Genomic DNA, 21950 nt, shown 5'->3' with positions numbered 1-21950 from the left:
CTCCGGTGTCCACGCCGGCCATCCCTTCTACAAACCTGGGAGTCGGCCCTCAGCTGGATTGCTGCGCAGCTTCCTTGTGGGTGGGGATTTCTTGGCTGCAAAGAAAATGGGGAGCATGTCAGCATCACTCTAGTGCTTGGCAGGGGACTGAGAGCCCCAGGGGGAGCTGGCGAGGGAGCAGAGAGCCTGCAGAGCCCCCGGAAAGCCGCTGAGGGCAGGGCTGTGAGGAGCTGGGTGAGCTCGGGGGACCCCAGCCCTGGTGGGGCGGGGGCGGGGCTGGGTGGCAGGGCTGGGGTCAGCTGGCGGCCTTCGCACTGGGTTAAGGGTGATTTTACATTTCTTGTTGTGGTATTTCATGTGCATAGATCACAGGTTCCTGTGGTTCGAAAGTCTGAAGTGAGAGGTCTCCACAATGCCCCCATCTCCACCCCCAGCCCACAGATACTCTTTCCCTGCCTTGCTGGGTCAGCACAGGAAGCAGCTTCTTGTGTTTCTTTCCAGAGTTTCTTGATGCAAATACAAGCAAATGTAAATAAATATTTCCATTTTCCCCCTTTCTTCAAGAGACAGTCCACTGCACACACAGTCCACTATGCATTACTTTTTGCATCTGAACCTTGGTGGTACCTCCACAGCCCCCCTAGAGCAACTCCTGGCTGATGTCTGTCTATCCACCTCTCCACCAACATGCAGCTATGGAACATTCTACAGAACAGCTATGCCTACACCCAGACCCTTCTGGGTGGACAGATGCTGGGTTATCCTCTCTGGGCCTTTATAAGTAGTAGAGCAATGAACACGTGTAAGGAGACCAGCAGAACAAACCCAAGGAAGAAACAGCAAGGTCAAGGGTACGCGCACTTGTGATCTAAAGATACTGTCAGATTAACCACTGTTGTGGCTTCAACATTTGGACACAAATTCTTTGATCCTCCTCCCTCCGAAAGGTGGAGCCCAAGCCCCTCCCCTGCAGCAGGGGCTGGACGTGGCGATTGACGACTGATGAAAAGAACACCTGCCCAAACTCTGGACCCACAGAAATCCGTAGATTTCAAGCTGCTATGTGTCACACAGCATTAGGGAACTACTAGGACAATTCTTGGTGGTTGTGCCGACTTGCATCCCCCCCTGAGATGTGGAGGATCCTGAGATGTGGAGATTTCTGGCATCACAGGGCAGGAAGTGTGCCCTTGCCTGGAGTGGGGCAGGCCAAGTCCTGGGGAGGGCCTGCAGGATGCAGAGATCTTCCCTGCAGCTTCCCGTTCACTCACTCACTCATTCATTTATTCATTCACTCACTCATTCACTTATTCATTCACTCACTCACTTATTCATTCACTCACTCATTCAGTCACTCACTCCTTCATTCATTCAGAGATCTTCACCATTTCTGCCAGACACTAGGTCAGGCGTCTGTCACATGGTGGTGAGTGACTGACTGCCTCTGCTGTGAAACATCAACAGGAACCACAGATGAGGAAACTGAGGCTCAGAGAGGTCGTGTGACTTGTCCAAGTCACATAGCATGCAGCAAACATGGGGTGATGTGAGGCAGGGCTCCGGGGACCATGTTTGCCCCGTGCAGGACCGAGTGGCTCTGCACTTTGGCCCCACCTCAGGGCCCCTCTCTTCCTGAGGTGGCCCTGCTCCATGTGCGGACCTGTGGGCAGAGCTAATGGGCCCCACATTCTGCCTGCAGCACCCAGGGGACCCCAGCCTGGCTGCCCTTTCAGGGACTTGACGGCCCGTCCTGGGTGCTCAGACAGTGGGGCAGGCAGGGGGCAGCATATGCCTGGTCTTGGGTTCCCATCCCTGCCCAGGCTCTTGGCAGAGCCCCCTGGTTCTGGCCGGTGTGGGTTTCAGCAGGCCTGGGGCCCCTTTGAAGTGGGGAGATCCAATCCCCCAGACCCTGGCCTGCCCCCAGGAACTCCAGGAGTGCAGACGTCTCCTTTTCACTCAGAAACACCACCTGGCCCCAGCCTCTGGGTAACTCAAGCCCTCAGTGGTGCTGGCTGGCTCCAGCTGGGTATGGGTGGCAGCTCCTGGTGAGGGGTGTCCCGCTGCAGGCCTGGGCCCCTGCCCTCCACTGCCCCCTCCCCATGGACCCCAGGCTGCAGCAGAGTCCAGGCTCTGCTCCTGACCCTCTGCCTTCACTTCTCCTTTCAACCTGCCCCATTTCAGCTATGGCCTCTCGTCCTTGATCTGGGCCCTCCTGCCCACTCCTGCCCACTCCCCCAGACCCTCTCAGGCCTTTGTCTAAGCAGTGCCCCTGTGCAGATGCCCCCGCCTTCTCCCCCACCTTCCCAATTCCCACTCACTTCTAAAGGGAGACCATTGGCAGGGGGGTCAGCTGGGCCCGGCCTTGAATCCTGGTTCTAGCACTTCTGGCTATAAAATGTGATGACCACAGCTCTGGCCTTAAAGGCTGGTGGCTGGGAGGCTGGACGGAACCGCACACTAAGCCTGCAGACGCTGACTCTGAATGCAGTCACTGCTCCTCCAGGCTCCTCTACAGCCTGCCTCTTCCAAGAAGCCATTTCAGTTATGTGTGTGTCCATCGGTGAAGCAGGAATGATTTTGGGAGCCCTCGGCTGAGGGCTGTCCCCCAACACTGGGTGTCTGGGCAGCTCAGCACAGATGGCTCTGCTGGGTCAGAGCTTTCTGCTCCACCACCCCCCTCGCCGCCAAGGCTCCCCGGGTCCTCCGGCCTCAGTTTCCTCCACTCTAGACGAGGGGCTGGGGCTGCTGACCCCTCAGGCCACCCATCTTCTGTGACTCGGGACCTCTGGCCAGCAGTAGACCTGGTTCTGGCCCTGCGGTCTCCTCGGTCTCCTTGCTGCCGACCTGCCCAGATGTGGGTGTGTTTAACTTCCCCGTTAGAATGTCTGTCTCATCAGGGTGGGGCCACACCTTCTAAACAGTCAGGAACCTGGCCTTCTGGTTTCCACCTGTGAGGGGCGAGGCCCACGGTGAGATGGGGTAGAGGCGTCTGCCCTTTCGTCCCCTTGTCCTGTCTTGGCCATGTCCCTGGCCCCCAGTGCCCTTGGTAAGTGGTCAGCATTGGACGAGGTTGTGAGGGTAGGCTGCACGCTTGCTCCATCCTGGCCTTGGCCTGGCGGCGCCCGTGTGTGGCCTCTGCTGGCTGGGCACTGGGTGACCGGATGGGCATGGGGAGCAGGTGTGGGCGGGGGCAGGCTGGGCAGCTGTCCCCTCTCCTGTATCATCTGTCCCTCCCTGAGGAGCTGGCAGCTTTAGGGGATGATGCAGAGGCAACGGCAGTGACCACAGAGGACCGTGGGGACACCACCTTGACCTCATGGCCCCCCTTCGTGGCCAGCGCTCACTCCTGTTACAGGTGGGAACAGAGGCTTGGAGAGGGACTCGGTCCCCATGGGGTGAGGGCAGCACGGTGTAACGCCTTTTGGGACAGAGCTTGCAGCGGCCGGTTGTGACCAGGGCAGAGGGAGGAAGCAGGGTCTGGCTGACAGTAGCGGGCACAGGGGTCTGAGAAGCCCCTCCAAGGTGGTGACCCTCGGCCACGTGTGGCCAGGCCTTGGGTAAGGGTCCCTCAGGTACGGTGTGGGGGATGGGTCCCCTGGCCAGGAGGCGCGGTGGAACTGGGTTGGTGAGCAGGCTGGCGAGGGGGCAGCCACCGGGGGTCTTACTGGCGGATCAGGGATGCCGTGGACACACACACCCTAGGCCCACCGCCCCCCCATCCTAGACACCGATCAGGAGGCAAGACATAGGTGCTGCTAGGTAGACCAGGCTGTGATGGGCAGCCAGGCTCCAGCCTGACCAGGTGTGGATGGGGAAACTGAGGGTCCCAGGAGACTGGGCTGTCTAAGGCAGAGCCTAGAGTAGGACCCTGCCCCCAACCCTGGCGTCCCCTTCCACCCTCTGCCATCCCCAGACACAATATTCCCCTGGGAGGCACCAACCCAGGCCCCTTTACAGACCCCTGCCTGCCTCTGGCTGCCCGTCCAGGCCAAGTGCCCTGAGCTGTGCCTCCCTGGACACTGGCCCTGCTGCCTGGCCACCCTGTGCCTGCACCACTGCTGGCCCGTGGCTTGGACCAGCCCTCCCACACACACCCCCCCACCGGCCTAATCCCTGATGGACACCCTGCACGCCAGCTCAACCGGATCATCTCCGCTCCAGGTCATCCCTGACTAGTGTGGCTGGAAAAGCATGAGGGGCACAGCCTTGGGCACCGCCCCACGACTGCCCCCCACCAGCCTCCCCCACAGGCTGCTCTCTTGTGCCCCCTCCATGCCCAGCCCAGCTCCCTTCCCAGCCAGCCCCACGACAGGCTCCAAATCCTGGCCAGCGAGCGGAGCAGGGTGGCTGGCCCAGATGAGGCGGGGTCTCCGTCGGCACAGCCCACACTGAGCGGCTGCCGTGGCGGCTCCTTGTGACATTTATTTTACAAACATTCCCCTTTCCTTTTGCTTCAAAAGCTGCCGCTTTGCTTAAAAACTATCTGTTACCCGAGCGGTCAGATAAACCTTAGCAGGTAAAATTATATCTGAGATATGGCCCGAGGGTCTGTTTAAGAATCCTGGGCAAATTATCAGCTGCATTTATCTTAATTACTTTGGGGGAAAGTGGAGGCTGGTGTTGGATGGGACTGGGAAGCGGGGGTGTGTTCCACCTTATCGGGGTGCATATTTGAGATCCTTTAACAGGAGGCAGATAAGAGGAGCACGTGGGGAGAAAACGATGTCTTCACAATTGACAGGGAGGCGGCCGCGGGGCTGCCAGGGGTTCGTGCTGAAAGGCGGGACCCATTGCCCACGGAAGCCGCGAATGCCTCCATCCCTCCTGTTCCTCTGAGACCTGTATTCGGGGGTATGAAAAGGTTCCCGACTTAATTCTTGGCTGATTCCTCCTAGAACAAGTCCCACAGCCTGCTGACACCACATGGCCGCACTCTGGACATGATGCAGAGCTAACTCTGACAGTGCTGGGAGCCCTGGAAGTCCAAGCAGGGCCTTGAAGGAGGATGGAGCAGGGGGTGCAGAACGATTTGGGGCAGGGTGGACGCAGGAAGAGATGAGGGCTATCTGTCCACGCCTGGCTCTGCCCGAGAAGCCACGCCCTGGCCTCAGCTGCCGGACCGCAGCGTCTCATCTGGCACATCCCAAGGGCCTGTGTGGATATGGACGTGCTTGCTGGCGCAGCTGGCTGCCTGGCTTCAGGAGAGCCGCCGAAATCAAAGGTGATTCTGGGCCTGGCCACCACTCCCAGGAAGGGCCACCCCTGACGCCCGTGCTGACTGGTGCTCTTTGGACACCAGCAGTTTTCCAAGGACCTCGGTGCCCAAACAGCAGGATGGGAGGGACCACACTGGCCCACAGGCTGAGCAGGGAAGGGCCAGAGACCCAAGAGGAAGACAGGTGCATGGTCTGCCGAGGTCAGGACACTGGGACCCAGGCAGGAGCCCTCAGCACTGCCCATGGCCATGGGGGATCTCGTGCCATCATCCCCGAGCGCCTGCCTCAGTGCCCACCTGCCGAGGGGGCTACACAGGCTGCCTGCACCCTCCCGCCCCCCTGCCCTCTGCTTTCATCTGCCGCCACCTCCCCAGTACCTACTCACCCCTGCCACCCTCTGTGCTGCCGCATGCCAGGCGGCTCCTGCTTAGACCCCTGCACGGGCCGGGCCCTTGGGGGTGTCCCTCGTTCCCTCCTTCTGCTCCAGCTCCAAGGCCACCTGCGCCAGAAAGCCTCTGCCCCGAGGCCCATCTGTCAGTCTCTTGGGAAACACGCTTTCCCCCTGCCGTCTGCCTCTGCCACACCACACGCCTCCGCAAGCAGGTTGCCCGATGGGTGCCCAGGTCATGCTGCTCAGGCCCCACTGTCTGCCCCTCTGCAAACCCCCCCAGGAGACCAGCCCGGCAGCAGAGGAGCTGAGTCTGCCCAGCCCACCAGCTGACCCCGCCAGGCACCTCCGGGAGCGCTGCAGTCACTGTTAGCGGGTGCGCCCCCACCCACCTAAGCACAACGTCACGGAACAGGACGAAACACGCATTGGGGACCTTGGGGCCCAGGCCTCACCTGGGGCTCAGGGTCTGGGGGGCCACCAGGGGGTGTGTAGGACACACAGCTGCACACGCGTGGGCCCATGGGCACCCACAGGCAGGTGAGTCCACAGACACGGGGACACACACCCTCACATAGATTTGCACACACGCATGAATGTATGCACACATGCACATGCTCATACCACACGCATGCCCCCACACCCCTCCCAGGGTTGTGCAGGGCTGCCCGCTCTCTGCCTCTGGCCCGCATTTCTAGATGGGGCCTCAGGATGTTCTGTGTGCAGCAGCCAGCAGGTGGGGAGTTGCTGGGGGGAGGCAGGTGTGGGGGTGCACGGACAGCGCCCTCGGGCTCCCCATCTCTCCACATAGTGCCTGGGTCCAGGAATGTTTGTTGGTGAGGCTGATGTTTTGGGAGCAGGTCTTACACCCTAGAAGTTAAGTGTACCAAACTCTGCCCAGGAACTCTGGTTGCCCCTTGCCTGGCCTTGGAGGGTCTCTCCCCCCACCCCACCACTGACAGGACTGCTGGGGTCTCATCTGTAGGAGCATACTGGGGCTCAGTGGCCCCGGGAAACCCCCACCCAAGTCCCAGGTGAATGGAGTGAGCGCCGACCATCCCAGAGCCGACAGGCAGCTGGTCCATGCCAGGCTGCTCAGGGCAGGGAGGGCGGTGGGGCTGCAAGCACAAGAGACAGTGGCCGGGGCTCCACAGAGGCCACCTTGAAAGCCATGCTGAATGGGGCACTTTCTTCAGAGGGACCTGGGGGCAGCTTCCAGAACTCCACATGAGCACCCCTGGGAGCACTTCGAGCAGGAAGCTCCCTGCACAAGTGGGGAATGGCAGCTCAGAGAGGGGGGAGCTTGCCCAAGGCCACACAGCAGCAGAGACCAGGAGGGCAGCAGCCCAGCGACACTCGAATCAGCCGGTAACAGAAGCTGGGGGCCAGAGGAGGCCCAGCTCCTGGCCTCCCGGAGAAGGGAAGGGCGACATCACTCCGAATGGGGTGTAGTGGTTCTGAAAAAGCCCCTGCAGCCCCCTGGCCTGCCCTTGTCCTGGAGCCTGGGGTCACGGCCAGGCTGGGACATTCTGGAGGTTGAAGGGTGTTCAAGGCTCTGGGCACTTTTGATTTTGTAGGAAAAGTTGTCTCCACCCTTGCCTCCAATCGACCCTCCAATCATCCACATGTGACTCTTGGTTATAAACACTGGCAGTCCTCTGTCAACCTGTGACGCGGAGTCCGCAGGCACTGTCGTTACAGCGCCGGTGCCTGGAGGGGCTCTGTCCACATCTTCTCCTCTCCACGGCCCTCACATAAGAGACGGGCTTCCAGAACTCCGCTGTTCAGGGTGGGTTGAGGACCAGCACCCAGAGGCCGAGTCTTGGTCTGAAGCCTGGGCTGGGGCCAGAGTGTGCCTGGGAAGCTTGGACACCCTGTGACCCTGACGTGTGACAAAAAGCAGGGACTAGGCTGCAGAGGGGGGCTGGGACCCTGGAATGCATCGGGCCTGTTTTGTACGTTAAATGGGCCTCCCTGGGCCGGGCTTGCTCCTGGCTCTTCCAGGCCTCAGGGCAGGGCGCCCCAGGCCATCATCTCACTTGCCAGCCAGCCTGGGGTGGAGTATACAACAGACCCATTTTATAGGAGAGGAGGCTGAGGCTGAGGGAAGTAAATGAACCGGGACATAACCTTGGAATTCCCACCCTGTGCCTGAGATCCCCAAACAGGGCTTGGAAGCCTTCTGGCTTTTGGAAGCAACCATGTCGCCCCACACGGGGCCTTCCCATGAGAAGCAGGGGCCTGCGGAGAGGTCACTGTGCTTGGCGGGGATGCAGGGATGGCGGGCTTTAATGAGCTGTCTCCTGAGTGACAAGATTAATGAGCTTCCTCGGCAGTGTTAATTACTGTCCTGTCAAGTTCAGAATCCTATCAGCCTCCTTTCTCAATTAAAAGTGATTATGATTTCATTCCTCAGAACCAGACCGTTAGTGAAGCCCACTGGGCAGCAGTCAGGTGGGGAGCCCTGGACAGTTGGGGATCTGCTGCATCGGGGGTTGTGGGGGGCTGTGTGTCAGGTGAAGTACCCCGGGCAATCAGTCCAATGAGATGCCTGCTGCCCGCTGGGCTCATGGCCCCACCGCTGGGAAGCAGGCAGGCACTCAACCCAATTTACAGATGAGGAAATCGAGACTTGGCATGTGGGGGCCTCGGCTCCTCCATGCTGGGGGATGGGTGCTCCGCTCTGGTCACTTCCAAGCTCTGCTCACTCTCCTGTTGCCTTATCATCTGCGGACAAGCCGGGCTGTGTTCTGAGAGGACCCGGGGGGCTGGAGTCCCGCTGCACGTCCCAGCTGCTCCAGGGGCTTCCTTGGTGGTGAGGGACATCTGCCATCGTCCTGGTGCCTAGATGGGACCAGCCATGCCCACACGGCTGGCGGTGGCCCGGGAAGGGACAATCCCCTCACGTTCCCGCGAGCCTGTCCTCTGACAGCGTGGCCTTGGCTGTCTCTGGGCAGCTGGGCTCCAAGCGCTTGGCCAAACTCTGCCCTGGCCAGCCAGACCCGGCTGACCAAGCCCCTCTGAGAAGCCTCCCCTGGGTGCCCTCACTGTGGTGGGTGATCAGAGTTCAGAAGCGGCCGATCGGGGTGGCTGTGGGCCTCTGGCTGCAGCGGCTTGGCACTATGGAGCCCCTGGTCCCAGAGGCGGGAGGCTGCCCTCCCTGAGGGCATCTGCGGGATTTGGCTGTTCCAGAGGGTGGAGGGCAGGAGGGAGATGTGGCCCTTCAGGCCTCCAGCCTCCCACTGCAGTCTTGGGGCCTTCTGTCCTGCTCCCTCACAGGCTCTGACCACCTGAGGGCCTTGTCACTGCCACTGTCTGTCCGTCTCCTGGGAGTTGCCGCCTGGCCAGCTCACTCCCCACCCGGCATCACACCTGCACTCTGGGGGCGCCGGGCTCCTCCGGTGGGGGCAGGGAAGGAACACACGCTTCCTTCTCATTATCCCTGCCAGGCCGGCCACATCTGTTCCCGGCTCCTGAGGCCCACTCTGCAGGTGCCAATGTGTGGGGAGCACTCAGCATGTTGGGGTGAAGTGTGGGCACTGGGGAGCCATGGAGCATCAGACTCCAAGGCTTCTGGGGGGAATGCATGCCGGCGGGGGAACCGGGCAGGGAGCCCCTTCCTTCCTCCTGGCGACCCTTGGGATTGACGGTCGAGGGGCACGAGATGTGACAAGTGCAGGGAACCAGAGGCCCCGGCATCTGAGGCTGAGGGGCCTGGCAGCTCCTCCTCAGCCTCAGGCTGTTTCCCCGTCCCCTGAGCTCAGGGTCCCCGCCTCGCCAAGACCCCTTTGCGCCCTCCCTGCCAGCCCTCCCCTGATGGCACCTGTCACCTCGCCTCCTAGAACATGGTGGGGGTGGGGCAGGGGGCAGGACTGGGGTACCTCCCCAGCCTGTTTGTCCCCAGAGCGCATCCAGGGCCGGCTGCAGGGGGCACCACTGTCCACAGAAGGAAAGGCCGAGGCCACAGAGCCAGAGGCAGCGCTGGCCGCAGCCGCGCCAGCACCAAGCCACCCGCCCCTGCCTGGGCACAACACCCGGCGGCAACCTCACCCGGAGCTGGGCAGGGAGGCCCCGTCTCGCACCCACCAGCTCTGCACAGAAGGGGCAGCTGAGATCCCGAGGGTGGGCGCACAGCCAGGGGTTGTGGAGCAGAGGCCGCAGGCCGACGAGACAGGCACTCACTCACACGACTCGGTGCTGAGACACAGGGCTGCCGGCCGGCCCCCGCGGGCAGCGACGGCCCTTCTCGGAAGGCGCGGTCCCAGCCTCTCATTTACGGCTGCTCCCTCGCTCAGCGCCTGCTGTCCTGTCCGCACCCCGCCGAGGGTGGAGAAAGGGAAGGGGGGCTTCAGGGGGAGCCCTCTGGGTCTGTACCCTGCCCCTGCCTCGCCCCTCCCCAGGTCGGGCAGTCCCTGGGCTCACCTGGCTGTGTGCGATTCACCACTCAGTCCCATCCTCTCGGACACACTGTGGATTCGGCTGTTTCTCCCCTTGGACTGAGCTTTTCCTTAGTATAAGCGTTTCCGTGCCCTGGAGCCAAGCACCCTGCCCGCATCAACATGTGTTTCTTCATGGAGGGGAAGAGGCCAGACCACCGGCACCCACTCTCCTCCCCGCGGATGGGTCCATGGCTGCAGGAGCGCCTGGCACCCACCCTGCCTGCCCCGCCCGCCGGGCAGCTGCTCAGCCAGGAAATCCAGCACAGAGGCAGCCCTCTGATTTTTCAGGAAAAGCCAGAAATCCAGGTTTTAAAGTGAAATCTCCCCATTTTAAAACTTTGGCAGCAAATTCACCTAAGACAAAATAAGTACTGTGGGCTGAAATGGCTGGGGCGGCTGGGGCTGTGGTTGGTCTCCCGTGACCTTCCTGTGGATGGAGGCCCCCCCCCAGGCTGTGCCCTCAGTGGGGGGGTGGGTTCGGTCACCGGCTCCCTCACTCATTCATCTGTGGCCAGGCTCCCCACCAGGCGCCAGGACAGTACTGTGGACAGAAAGGATGGACACTGTGTCCCTCCATGTCCCCCCAGAGGGCCGGGTTTAGGGTGCTCAGGATGTGAACTCAGGTCTCCTGACGCCACGTCTGGTGAAGGCCTGCAGCACCCTGGAAAGCTCTAGGATTGCTGGAACCCCTGATGGAGGGGGAGAACCCTGCACTGGCAAAGTGGGGGTCAGAGAGGTTATGCCCTGTGCCCCAGGCCACACAGCAGGCTGCAGAGAGGGCCGGCCCGGGGAGGCTCTGCAGACCAAGGGCAAGCTGAGCACTGTGGCCTGAGAGAGGGTGGGGGTTTGCCAGGCCCGCACCCGGGCATCTTCCTGGCTTGAGGCTGGCCTAGGTTCCAGGAGGGACAGATGTGTTCAGGATCCCCTCCCGCGTAGGAGGCGCCAGCGACTGTCTGTCACCTGACTGCCCACCACAAGCACCCAGGCTGGTCCTTTCCAGACCCGTTGCTGGCGGCTGCCTGTAAGGGTGGGGTTCCTCCCCGGGGAGGGGAGGGTTGGCTGGTGCAGGGGTCTGCTTGGTCTCCAGGACACTGGGGGCAGGGGGGCTGGTCTGAAGTCCTGGATGACACAGTGGTCCTGTCCAGCTGTGTGACAAGAAGGGGGCTTCATCCTCACTGCAGATGGGCCGGGAGGGGCTGGGACACTTGCCCGTGAACACACAGCCTACAGGCCGCAGGCCGGGAGACCTGGGCTGGTCTCCGTCTGGCTGCATCCCTGGTGCCCCTCTCTCACTGGACCAGGCGACCATCTCCTGTCTGCAGTGCTCTGTCCCCAGCTTCCCTGGGGCCTCTCGCACTTCCCTCTCCCCAGAGCAGCCAGGGGGTCTTTCCAAGCACAGATGGGGGCCATATCCCCCTTTGCAAATGCTCCACAGCTTTGCTGGTATTGGAATCAAATCCCATCCGGCTGTGAGCCCCTGGACTGTTGGGGTCCTGCCTCCTGGGCCTTCTAGAATGCCTTGGGGCCTTTCCCTCCAGGGTCCCTGTTCTGGGAACATCCCTCAGAGACCTCCCCACCATGACTGTCTGGGGTCTGGACCCCTCCTTGAAGAGTCCGAATGGGTGTGATTCTCCTTCAGGTCTGTGTCCCCTTGCTTTGCCCAGGCAGTGTGAGTGGTGGGAGGTGGGTGGGCTGGACTGTGTCCCCTCAAAGATGTCACCAGGTCCTGACCACCCACCCCCACCTCCGTCCCGGGCACCTGGGAATGCAACCTTATTGGGAACAGGGTCTCTGTAGGGGTGGTCAAGATGGGCCATCCTAGGTCAGGGTGGCCCTGTCCTTAGAAGAGAAAGGAGAGACAGACCTGGAGGAGATCCCACATGAAGGTGGGGGCAGATTGGCCACTGCGGTCACCTCCCTGCACCCCTGTCACTCCCTCCCCAGTCTGTTCTCCCCACAGCCTCCAGGGCAGGGGCCCTACCCGGAGCCCTTGTTCACCCAACCCGGGGCTTCACCTCAGCCTCTTCTGGCTGGAGCCCTGCTCCCTAGACAGCCACGGACGGCTCTTCCCTGCCCATGTGCTGGCTGACCAGTGGCACCTCTGACCACTGGGTCCTTTGACCACCTTGACCCGGGTCCCTGGCACTTTCTGTTAATATCTCCTGGCCCTGCTTTATCCAGCTTTATTTTAAATTTCATCATGAAGTGGACATACGTATAAAAGCGTGTATTTACATACATTCATAAAGCATGTGTGTTTTTATAGCATGTGTGCGCATGTACACAAGACACGCACACAGCATGTGAGAGGGAACATCGCCGCCCTGAGGACCCCTGTGCCCCCACCGCTCTGCAGTGGCTCCCCACGCGGACGGGCCGCCAGCCTCCATCACAGACACTGGTTTTGCCCGGGTGACCTCAGACTCCATAGTCATGTGTCCCCACCTTTGTCCTCCACCCATTTCATGTGGCGCCCCCTGGGGCCCTGACACTGCACCTGCAGAGCTGGGGGGAACTAAGCCAGAGCGAGGTCAGGGACGCCCGGGCCCAGGGACCCCCAGGGGACCTCTATGGACTGCACTCTGGGGGTCTCTGGAGTCATAACCCCTGCTGGCAGCCTGGGAGACACAGCCCCCATGCCCCTGCCTCCCTGCAGAGGGGCCCGAAGTGGATGGCTGGCCAGGGAGGGGCCCCGGCCCTAAGGGTTGCAGCCCAAATAACGCGGATATTCATCCCAGACAAGTCCTGGCTCTATTGGCCTCCGAGGGTGGCGCTGGCTGAGACCCACAGAACGCCCCTCCCTCCCCAGCCCTCGGGCTGTTTTTCTTTCATCAGCTGGAGAAAAGGAGGGAAGAAAGGAAGACAGCGGAATATTTTGCAGGGACTGAAAAGGCATTGTGACCATGTGTTTCTTTGAGGGCAGTGGGGAGCCCGGCCCCAGAGTCTTCTCCCTCTGGCCTTCGAGGTGGAGGTGGAGGGGGCCGCCTTTGAGCCAGTGAGGGTCTGCAGTGGTTGGAGGAGGGCAAGCCCCATCCAGGCAGGAAGCCTGTGTGAGCTAAGCACTGGGGACTGGAAGGGGGCCTGAGACACACACGCATGTGCACGCACGCGCACACACACACACACACACACACGTGGAGGAAAGAGAGAAGATGCCGGAGGCAGTACTGTGCATACAGCTGGTGCTCATGGGTGTGTGCAGGAATGACTCTGGCTGACTCTGAGCCCCTGGAGTGTGCTGACCCTGATTGCTGGTTAGAGCTGTCCCCTCACACTGGTCTGATGGTAGCAGCCCCTGCCTCTCTTCCTCCATCTTTAATTCCCCTCCCACCAATTTGTTTCTTTAAAGCTTGTAATTCTGCCCCAGCCAGGACTAAAAGGGGCACAGGAAAAATGGTGCCTACACCACAGGTTGTCAGGACAGAAGCCAAAATCTGTTGGGAGGGCCAGATTAAGCTCTGAGCTACCTGGGCGCCAAGGTACAAAGGGAACAAGACGCAGCGAGCTTGTCTCTCCCATTGTCTTACCGGGGCAGGGGGCGGCCTGGGTACGGCGCATGCGCGGTAACAGTCTTCCCGCACCCCTGCCGACCAGTCCCCACCTCCCAGCACTGCGCTGAGACAAAAGGAGATGCCAGGTGTCCCAGGCCTGGTGCAGTGTTTGCTCAGTGGCTGTGAATTCCCTCCTCTGTGTTACAGGTGAGGACGCTGAGGCTCAGAAGGTACTAATAGCTGGCTTTCGAGATCACGGCACAGCCAGTGAGAACAGGAGGCTGGTGCTGACATTGGTGGCCAGGATTTATCCTCCTCGCTCCCTTCTGAGGGAGGGGAAGCCCCAGTCCAGGTGCTGCCTGTGTCTGACTGTCTGCCCGGCTGAGGTCTCCGAGCTGCCGTGGGCCTGGAGGGGCAAGTCATCCAGGCCAGTCCCTCCCCAGAGCATGAGGGGCAGCTCTGGGGCTGTGGGCACAGGGCCCGTTCACACGTGGTCCTGCCCTCCCAGTCCACTGGGGGCTTCTTCTCTCATGAGGGGGGACCCTTGGAGACCCAGCTTGTTAGAAGGTCTTGAGTGGGGAGAGTGTAGGGTAGGGAAGGACAGGGCAGTGCACACCTTGCTGCAGGAAGGTGGTCTTCCTGGGGGCGGCCATGACCTGGGTGACCCTGGCCCGGGGGTGACCCTGACCTGCAATGACCCTGACCTGGAGGTGACCCTGACCTGAGCTGACTCTGACCTGGGGTGACCCTGAACTGGAGTGACCCTGACCTGGGGATGACTCTCACTTGGAGTGACCCTGCCCTGGACCGCTGCTCTGGGGTGAGGGACCAGAGTCTCGGGGGCTGAACGATGCATTGCAATGGGCTCCAGTCCAGTGGACAGAAGAGGAAGCGGAGACAGTGTGTCTGTCCCATCACCTGCCCAGCTAGTATGTCCCCCTGGTCCCCTCTCTGTCTCCTGGGCAGTGGGAGGGAGCCCAGTGCATGCACTAAGAAGCCAGCCACTGCCCTTGACCTCTGGGCTCTGTAGCCTCCCTTGTGTGGGACCACCCTGACCATTATCTGTAGGGGAAGATGGTGTGAGTGGCAGCCCAAGGCAGGTCGACCCCAGAGAGAGGGGTCCTGGCCCCATTCACAAGCTGGGGGCCCAGGTCAGTCAGCCCCCTCTTGGGAGAGTGGGACCAAGGCATTATGGTGTCATGGTGAGAGCACATGCACCACCACTTCTTTGCTGTGTGACTTCGGGCAACTGACTTAACCTCTCTGAGCCTCATTCACCCACCTGTAAATGGGTCATCCCTACCTCCCATGGTCTGTGGGGTTACATCAGACACTGTATGGAAACCAGTGAGCTGGTTCTATGCCTCAGTGGCTGCGAGCTATTATTCCATTATCATTATTTTTATATTAGTTAATCTCTCCCATTGCCCTGAGGTTGAATGGACAGGCCTGGCTACAAGATAAAGAAAGTGTAGATGTTTTAAAGTGATGTTATGAAAGCATCTCTCTGGAACTCCTCTTCCCCACCAGAAAAATGGGTATGACACCACTGTCCCTCCCACCCCTGGGGCTCTGCTTGTTGGGGGGGGGGGTGGTGGTACCTTGGCTGAGCCGGTTCTTGGAGGCCTGGTGACTCCCTCCGCTGGCCCAAGTGTCTGTTGGGCAGATGGTGCCTGTTACAAGGTTCCTGCTCAGGTAGGCTCTGGGGGAGGTGAGAATTAGGGCAGTGTGTGCGCATGTGTTTGAGTGTGCACACACGGGCGGGGGACTCTGGTGTGCACGCACACGTGCAGGCAGATGCACTGGCTTATGCACATGGGAGCTCTGGGCCAGCTGTTTCTGCCTGGGGACATGGTCCCCTAAGGCTCTGCCACTCGCCCGGCTGAGGCCGACTGCCGGCACCCGCTGGGGTCACGGCGGCTGGGGAGCAAAGGCCAGGCGCCATCCCAACAGACTGCCTCGGGCATTGGTAGGACTGACTGATATGTGCAACCACCTCCAAGCCTGTAGGCACAGCCTGATGATCCCCCCCTTTTTTCTAAAATAACATGTTTATGCTAAGATTGGAAAGGTTATGCAAAGATTGGAAGAAACAGAAAAGCAACCTGGCAGCCCCAAACGCCATTGACAGGATTGGTCACTGCAGCACAGAATCCCAGGTGCTCCTGGGGGGCTGTCGCAGAGATGAAGGTGGAGCAGCGTGGGGGGCGGGAGTGTGGGGGGATGGTTTGGACATCTCTGGTGGCAGGACATTGCCTCACAGCCTGTTGGAGGCAGGAGGCATGTGCCAGTGTGTGAACAAATGCACTCGATGGGAGCAGTACCAACCCCATACTACCCTAATGGAGAAGCAAGGTGCCCATGGCGTGTGCGCAGTGAGATCTATCTCGTAAAAAGCAAACAGAAGCCAGCCTGTGCTCATGGAGAGAATTCTGGAAGTCTGCGGTGGGGATTGGGAGGGATGGGGCCTCACCGGCTCACTTTTTAAACATCTGTCTCTGACACGGAGTGGCAATTGCTTTGATGATGAACAGGGTCCAACAGGGACCTTCTGAAGAAGATCACTCTGCTCCTCTGAGTGCAAGGTGCAGGGCCCCAGCCCCGGCCATGGGGGATGGGGCTGTGGGGTGCTCTGCAGAGCACTCTCAGGGAAGGGCAGGACTACTCCTGGAGCCTCAGCTGGTGACCCTGCAGGCACAGAGGTGAGCAGCCTTGTGGCCCCTCTGCCACTTCACCCCGAGCCCCACACCCTGCCTTCCTGCCTCAACCCCGCGTGCAGCTCTCGGCCTCATGCAGGGGCAGTTTCCTGGCCGGTCCCTCCTCTGGCCAGGCTGGGCTGTCGCAGGGCCTGGCTGGACACTATGGCTGGCGGTGGCAGAGAGTTGGCTCCGGAGCCCCATGGAAAGTTGTCCCTGGCTCCTGCCACCTTCCAGCTTTTCACATCTCAGCTGGTTTTAATTAGCTTCCTTCAAAGTCCCCAATAGCAATTCAGCCACGTTAGCGCTCGCCAGCTGCCAAGATGTGTGTGTGTGTATGAGTGTGTGCCTTTTGGGGAGTGGGTGGGAGGAGAATGTAGGAACCATCTTGATCTGTTGAACTGCAGGGCTTTTCTGCTTCTGGGGCCAGGAGCTGCAGGCTGGAGGGCACGTTGGACCTGGGCCCTGGAGCAGACCAGCAGGGCTTGACTGGGCAGGAGATGGGTGGCCAGGACACGGTGGCCCCGTTGGGTGGCTGGGAGGAGCTGGCCGTCACTGCCTGGATACTCTAAACTTTGTCTGCATTTCCTGGGGGCCTGTGGGGCCCCCTGCACCCTCTGTTCTGTTCCTGTTCATGCTACCTGGCTGGGGCCCTGGGCCCACACTCTCTCAGCCTCTCCCACCCTTGGTACCCCCTCTAGGTCCTGAAGTGCAGACGCAAATGCCCAAATGGAAGGGGTGAGAACACAGGCAAGGCGGGTGTTCTGGGGGTGGGCAATAGGGAACGCTGGAGACTGTGGCCAGCAGGGGCTTCTGGCTGCATTCCCCGATCCGACTGTTTTCCTGATGGCATCATGGGCCCAGTGTGGATGCATCTCTAGGTTTCCACCAGAAACTTGGACAGCCTTGTGGAATTCTATGATTTTAAAACATCTGTGGGCAACTAAACATACCAGGTGGACCCGACCCAGGGCTCCCAGTCTGCAGTGCCCATCTTGCTTGTGGCCGCACCCTGGGTTTGGGGCTTGACCCTTCTGGCTCTGCCCTATTTCTAGCCCTGGACCACCCCTGGACTTGTGAATGTTCCCATGGTGAGAACACCTGCTTCCTGCCTGCCCAGCACATCCTCCTGTTCCTGGCAATAGTACCTTGGGTTTTCTCTATCCACCCCGTGCTCTGAATGTGTGACTTTGGTGGGGCTGACCCTCCGCTGTTCTATTAGACTGGATTCTGATGCCACTATTTGAGCACCTGGATCCAGCTATGCCTGAAGCATGCCCTGCATAGTCAGTTAGGTGAACCAACAATCTTCTTTTTATTTAACCTATTTTGAGTTGAGTTCTGTTCCCCGGTAGCTGAAAAGCATCCTGATCAATATAAACTCGTGGGGTTTATATTGATGGGGTGGGGTGGGGGGGGGACTCACAGACTACCCTGCTGGGCGACAGCTTTGTTCTGGGCATCAGCTGCTGGCTCTCATGAGCAGCACAGAGCACCCCGTGATCTGCTCGTTACCACTCTCCTCACTCAGCCACCTGGCCTTGCCTCCCCATGGTCCGAACCTCCTTCCCACAGCTCCCCGCTGTCCCCTACCTGCCAACTCAGAAGAAACATTGCCCTCATTGAGTGCATTTGCTCAGGCACTGGCACACGCCTCCTGCCTCCAATGGGCTGCGAGGCAGTGTCCTGCCACCAGGGATGTCCAAACCACCCCCCACACTCCCGGACACCCAAAGCTCCGGGGGCCCAGGCCGCCCTCTGTGCAGGGATATGGCAATGGGACAGCCACTGACTCATTCTCACTTAGGTTAAAAAGGCAGACAACCCTTCAGGCCGGAAACTCACTGACACGCTGATTGAAATGCCCCCACAACTGAGCACCCCCTTGTCTCATCCCTGAAGGACCAACTGCTCTTCTTGACACCTTTGCAGATGAAATGGTGCTGTATCTGGGATTTGCTTCAAAAACGCAACAAAGATAACCGAAGGGGCAGGCGACCAGGTGTCAGTAACCATCGCAGCGGCCAATGGGCCGCTCAGGGTGCCTTTATCACTACCTTTGTTGACATTTAAAAAGGTGCAACATAAACACCTGAAAACAGCTATCCTATACAACAGCTACTGCCACACAAATTCCAACTGTTTTTCTAAGGACCCCAGGATTGCCAGGGATCTTGGGCTACCTGAGAGCACAGGTCTGCTTTGTTGGCTCCAGGAAGAAAGGTTTCTGGAAAGAGGTACCCTCAGTGGGGGATGGCAGGGGGCGGCAGGGGGTGGTCCCTTCCTGGCCTCGATGCAGACCAGAGAATGTACAGTTCAAACTGGGTACTTCTCAGAGTAAAAGGGTACTAAAAGAAAAAGAATCCAAGTGATAAACTTATAATAATAGCAAAATAGAAAGGGTCCTCCACTGGGGTGTGCCTCGTTCTCGGTGAGATCTACAGCTTGAGGGTCCTGACTCCATCCGTCCCCAGGACTGCCCTCCACGGCCAGCTCTGCTGCGCCCTGACCACATCCGCCCTCCCCTCCCCATGTCTGGACCTTGTAAAAGCTGAGTGTCCTGATCTACACGTATCTCCCACATATCTGAGCTCTGGTATGTGTGGCTGGGTGCTGGCATTTATGGTCTTATCTTCTTAGGGTAATCTGGACTTTTTATGGTGCCTTTCTGTTCCCTTTGGGCTGGTCAGATGAGAGAATCAGCAGAGTCCTAAAAGCTTAACTGGCTGCCTGACTCTGGGCGCCCCACTCCCCACCCTGCTCAGATGTTTCTCCACTAGGAGGAGACTGGGTGAGGGTGATGGATGGGAGGTGGGCCGGGTCAGACAAAGGGACTCAGGAGAGTAAGGCCCTGAGGCAGGTGTGGACACCCCTGCACCCCCTGCTCCTGGTAGGGATGTGAGGACTCAGAGAGAGGTGAAGGCTGGAAGCCTGGGGTACAGGTGTGGGCCCAGGTCAACTGTGGAGGAGTCAAGACTGACTAGGGGCCGGGCCCCACTGGGATGTCTGCATCCACGGGACTCTTCAAACCCCACATGTCCATCCGGCACCCTCGTCCCACCACACCCTTTTTCAGGGAGTTGATCACACTGCCACAGAGCAGTGTCCACTCCCAGTGCCCAGAGCCCTCCAGTCACCCGTCCACCTGGTCACTCAGCCTTCTGAGCCAGATGGGAAGCTCTTGGAGGGCAGGGACTAGCCTGAAGGGTTCACCCTTGTGTCTGCTGCTCAGCACAATGCCTGGCAAAAGGAGTCATCCATCTAGCCACCTATCCATGCACCGTCCATCCACCTACCTACTTACCATCCATCCATCCACCATCCATCCAATATCCATCCATCCACCCACCATCAATCCAGCCACTCACCACCACCCACCCATTTACCATCTATCCACCTATCATCAATCCATCCATCCACCCACCATCTATCCATCTACCTACCATCCATCCATCATCCATCCACCTATCCAATATCCATCTATCCATCCATCCACTCACCATCCATCATCATCTAACCACACATCCATCACCAGGACTAGAATTCCAGTCTTAGGGCCCTGAGTGCTATATTACACACCTGGCTCACAGCAGGACTGATGGTGCTGTGATGTTTTGGAGTAAGCAACTGCCCCCCTCCTCCGCCATGTGAACCCCCCCTCCCCTGAGAGCAGACCCACCATGACTGGTGCTGCATGGCACGGGTGCCCGCAGCAGAGACACCACCTCTGTTACCGAACGCTCTGTCCCAAGGCTGGGAAGGGGATACACCCCCCTTGTCCCCAGTGACTCCTGGTCAGCTCTGTGATCCCGTGGTGGAGGGACCATACAAAACCACTGAAGGTCTGGACCCCTTTTCTGCTTGAGCCTATGGAGGGCCCCAGGGCCTTGGGGGCCAAAGACCAGGCAGGGGGCTGGGGGTGCGGGAGCAGGACTGGATCTGGGACCTGGCCTGTCAGAGGGCCCAGAGGGACAGACGGCCTTTCTGCCTCCAGGCCCCTTCCCAGCCCCATCTCACTCCTAGCCCTTCCCGGGGCCGGCTCAGCCCCCGGCTGCAGTAACTTGCTATGCTAGGGTCCTAGAAGACCATCTTGCAGCACCCCGAGAGCAGGGCAACTGCCAATTACCAAGATGCCAGGAGGTTCAGATGGAGCTGGGGTGCGACCTCAGCTCACTGTCAGCCTCTGACTGGGGTCCCTGCACTGCAGCCCCCAGCTGACCCGGGGCTGAGCCAGCTCTCCTGTGGCCGCTGCTCTGTTTTCACAGCTGAGAGGAGGGACTGATGGGAGAGGCGGGGTTCCGGGCCCCGAGGAGGCCGCTGGGCTTGGAGGTTCCGGAAAGCAGGCACCAGTGAAGTGCTTCCGAGAACCACAGAGGCCGTGGAACCTGCTCCTTCCATGCTGGCTGGGGTGGGGTGTGCCTGGGAGAGCAGAGGTCACCCTCAAAGTCAGAGTCTGCACCCCTCTTCTAGCAGGCAGTGCCTCAGTCCCCCACATCTGGAAAGTAGAGCCAATTTTCTAGCTGCCAGACCCAGGTGGAAGCTAGGGTCCGGAGGTCCCTGAGGTTCAGGGGCTGCCGTGGGCTGGGACAGAGTTTGGGCTCATGAGTGCCGATGCTGGCGGTCAAGGTCACCCAAGGTGTCCCAGTACCTTTCTGCCATGAGGGGGGTGGCTCTGGGCTCCCCAGTGATGGCCACCACAGCAGATGCTGCTGGAAGCAGTTCATTGCACCTTCCGCTCACCCCACCTGCCACATCCATCGGGGGGCGCGGGGGGCTGATTCTCACACTAACCTGCAAGCTGCCAGGATGACGTCATCCCCAGCTTCTCACGGGGGACTTGAGGTCCAGGGAGGTGGTCAGAACTGTCTGGGGTCACACTATGCTTGTCACCAGCCGGGGTGGGGACTGGAGTGTGGCTCCCACCTCCTGGGTGCTTTGCCCTGGGTCCCAGGGCGCCTGCTGGCCTGTGAGCCCTACTCAGCCCTCCCCCTTAGGTGGCCCTGGGCTGGGTCCTGGAGAAGGAACACCCAGGAGAGAGGGGCTGCCGGGCTGGGGTGTTCTCAGCTGGCCTCTGCCCAAACCACCAACCACCAGCCACATGAGCACCACCAGTTGGGACTGGCTGGCTGCCTACCAACCCACCAACCAAATGCTGCCTCTGAGGGGCGTGGGTGGGACCAGCAGAAACCCTGCTGCCAACCCACAGAAGCACAAACACGGATAAATCACGGTCGTGTGAGTCCCCTAGGCTGGGGCTGCTTGTTACACGGCAGCGGGTAGCTGTAGCCCTTGGCATCTCTCAGCTTTAGCTTTCTTCTCTAAGTGGGGTGTGGGGTGGGTTAAACAGGAGGTTGCAACTCAAGTTCTCGGCACAATAAGCGCAGCCCAGCGACGGCTGCTGTAACTTTATCGGTTTTGTCCCAGGACCCGTGAAAATGATCGTTTTCCTGTGGGAAAGTGACTTGGGTCCCAGCTGACCGTCTGGTCACAATCCTTGTCCCAGACGCTCCGGGCCGCTGCCAAGGACGCGGATCCAAGTTCATCTGAGAACTCCTGTCCCCCTGCCTTGGGGCATCGGTCAGCCTGTTCTCCTCCCCGACGACTGCATCTTTGCACCCAGATGTGTCCTGAGTGAGGAAGCAGGGGGCCTGAGAGAGATGTGGGGAGGGCCCCGCACCCCACTTGCTGCCCCCCACGGTCACTGCAGGAGCCCCTGTGAC

At 60.0% G+C, this 21950-nt stretch overlaps 1 protein-coding gene across 2 annotated transcripts in view; it reads right to left on the bottom strand.

Annotated features, from left to right (window-relative positions):
• Positions 1–21950, bottom strand: part of ZNF469 (zinc finger protein 469) — a 239812-nt gene that overhangs the window by 14038 nt on the left and 203824 nt on the right. For both annotated transcript variants that reach the window (XM_065925172.1, XM_065925173.1), the window contains one exon: positions 36–95. The gene's annotated coding sequence lies outside the window, so the exon portion shown is untranslated. The remainder of the gene's footprint in view (positions 1–35; positions 96–21950) is intronic.

This window comes from Muntiacus reevesi, chromosome 2 (genome assembly GCF_963930625.1).
Source record: "Muntiacus reevesi chromosome 2, mMunRee1.1, whole genome shotgun sequence".
Taxonomy (NCBI): Eukaryota; Metazoa; Chordata; class Mammalia; order Artiodactyla; family Cervidae; genus Muntiacus; species Muntiacus reevesi.
Note: the sequence above shows the minus strand (reverse complement) of the source record. Positions and strands in the feature narration are given on the sequence as shown.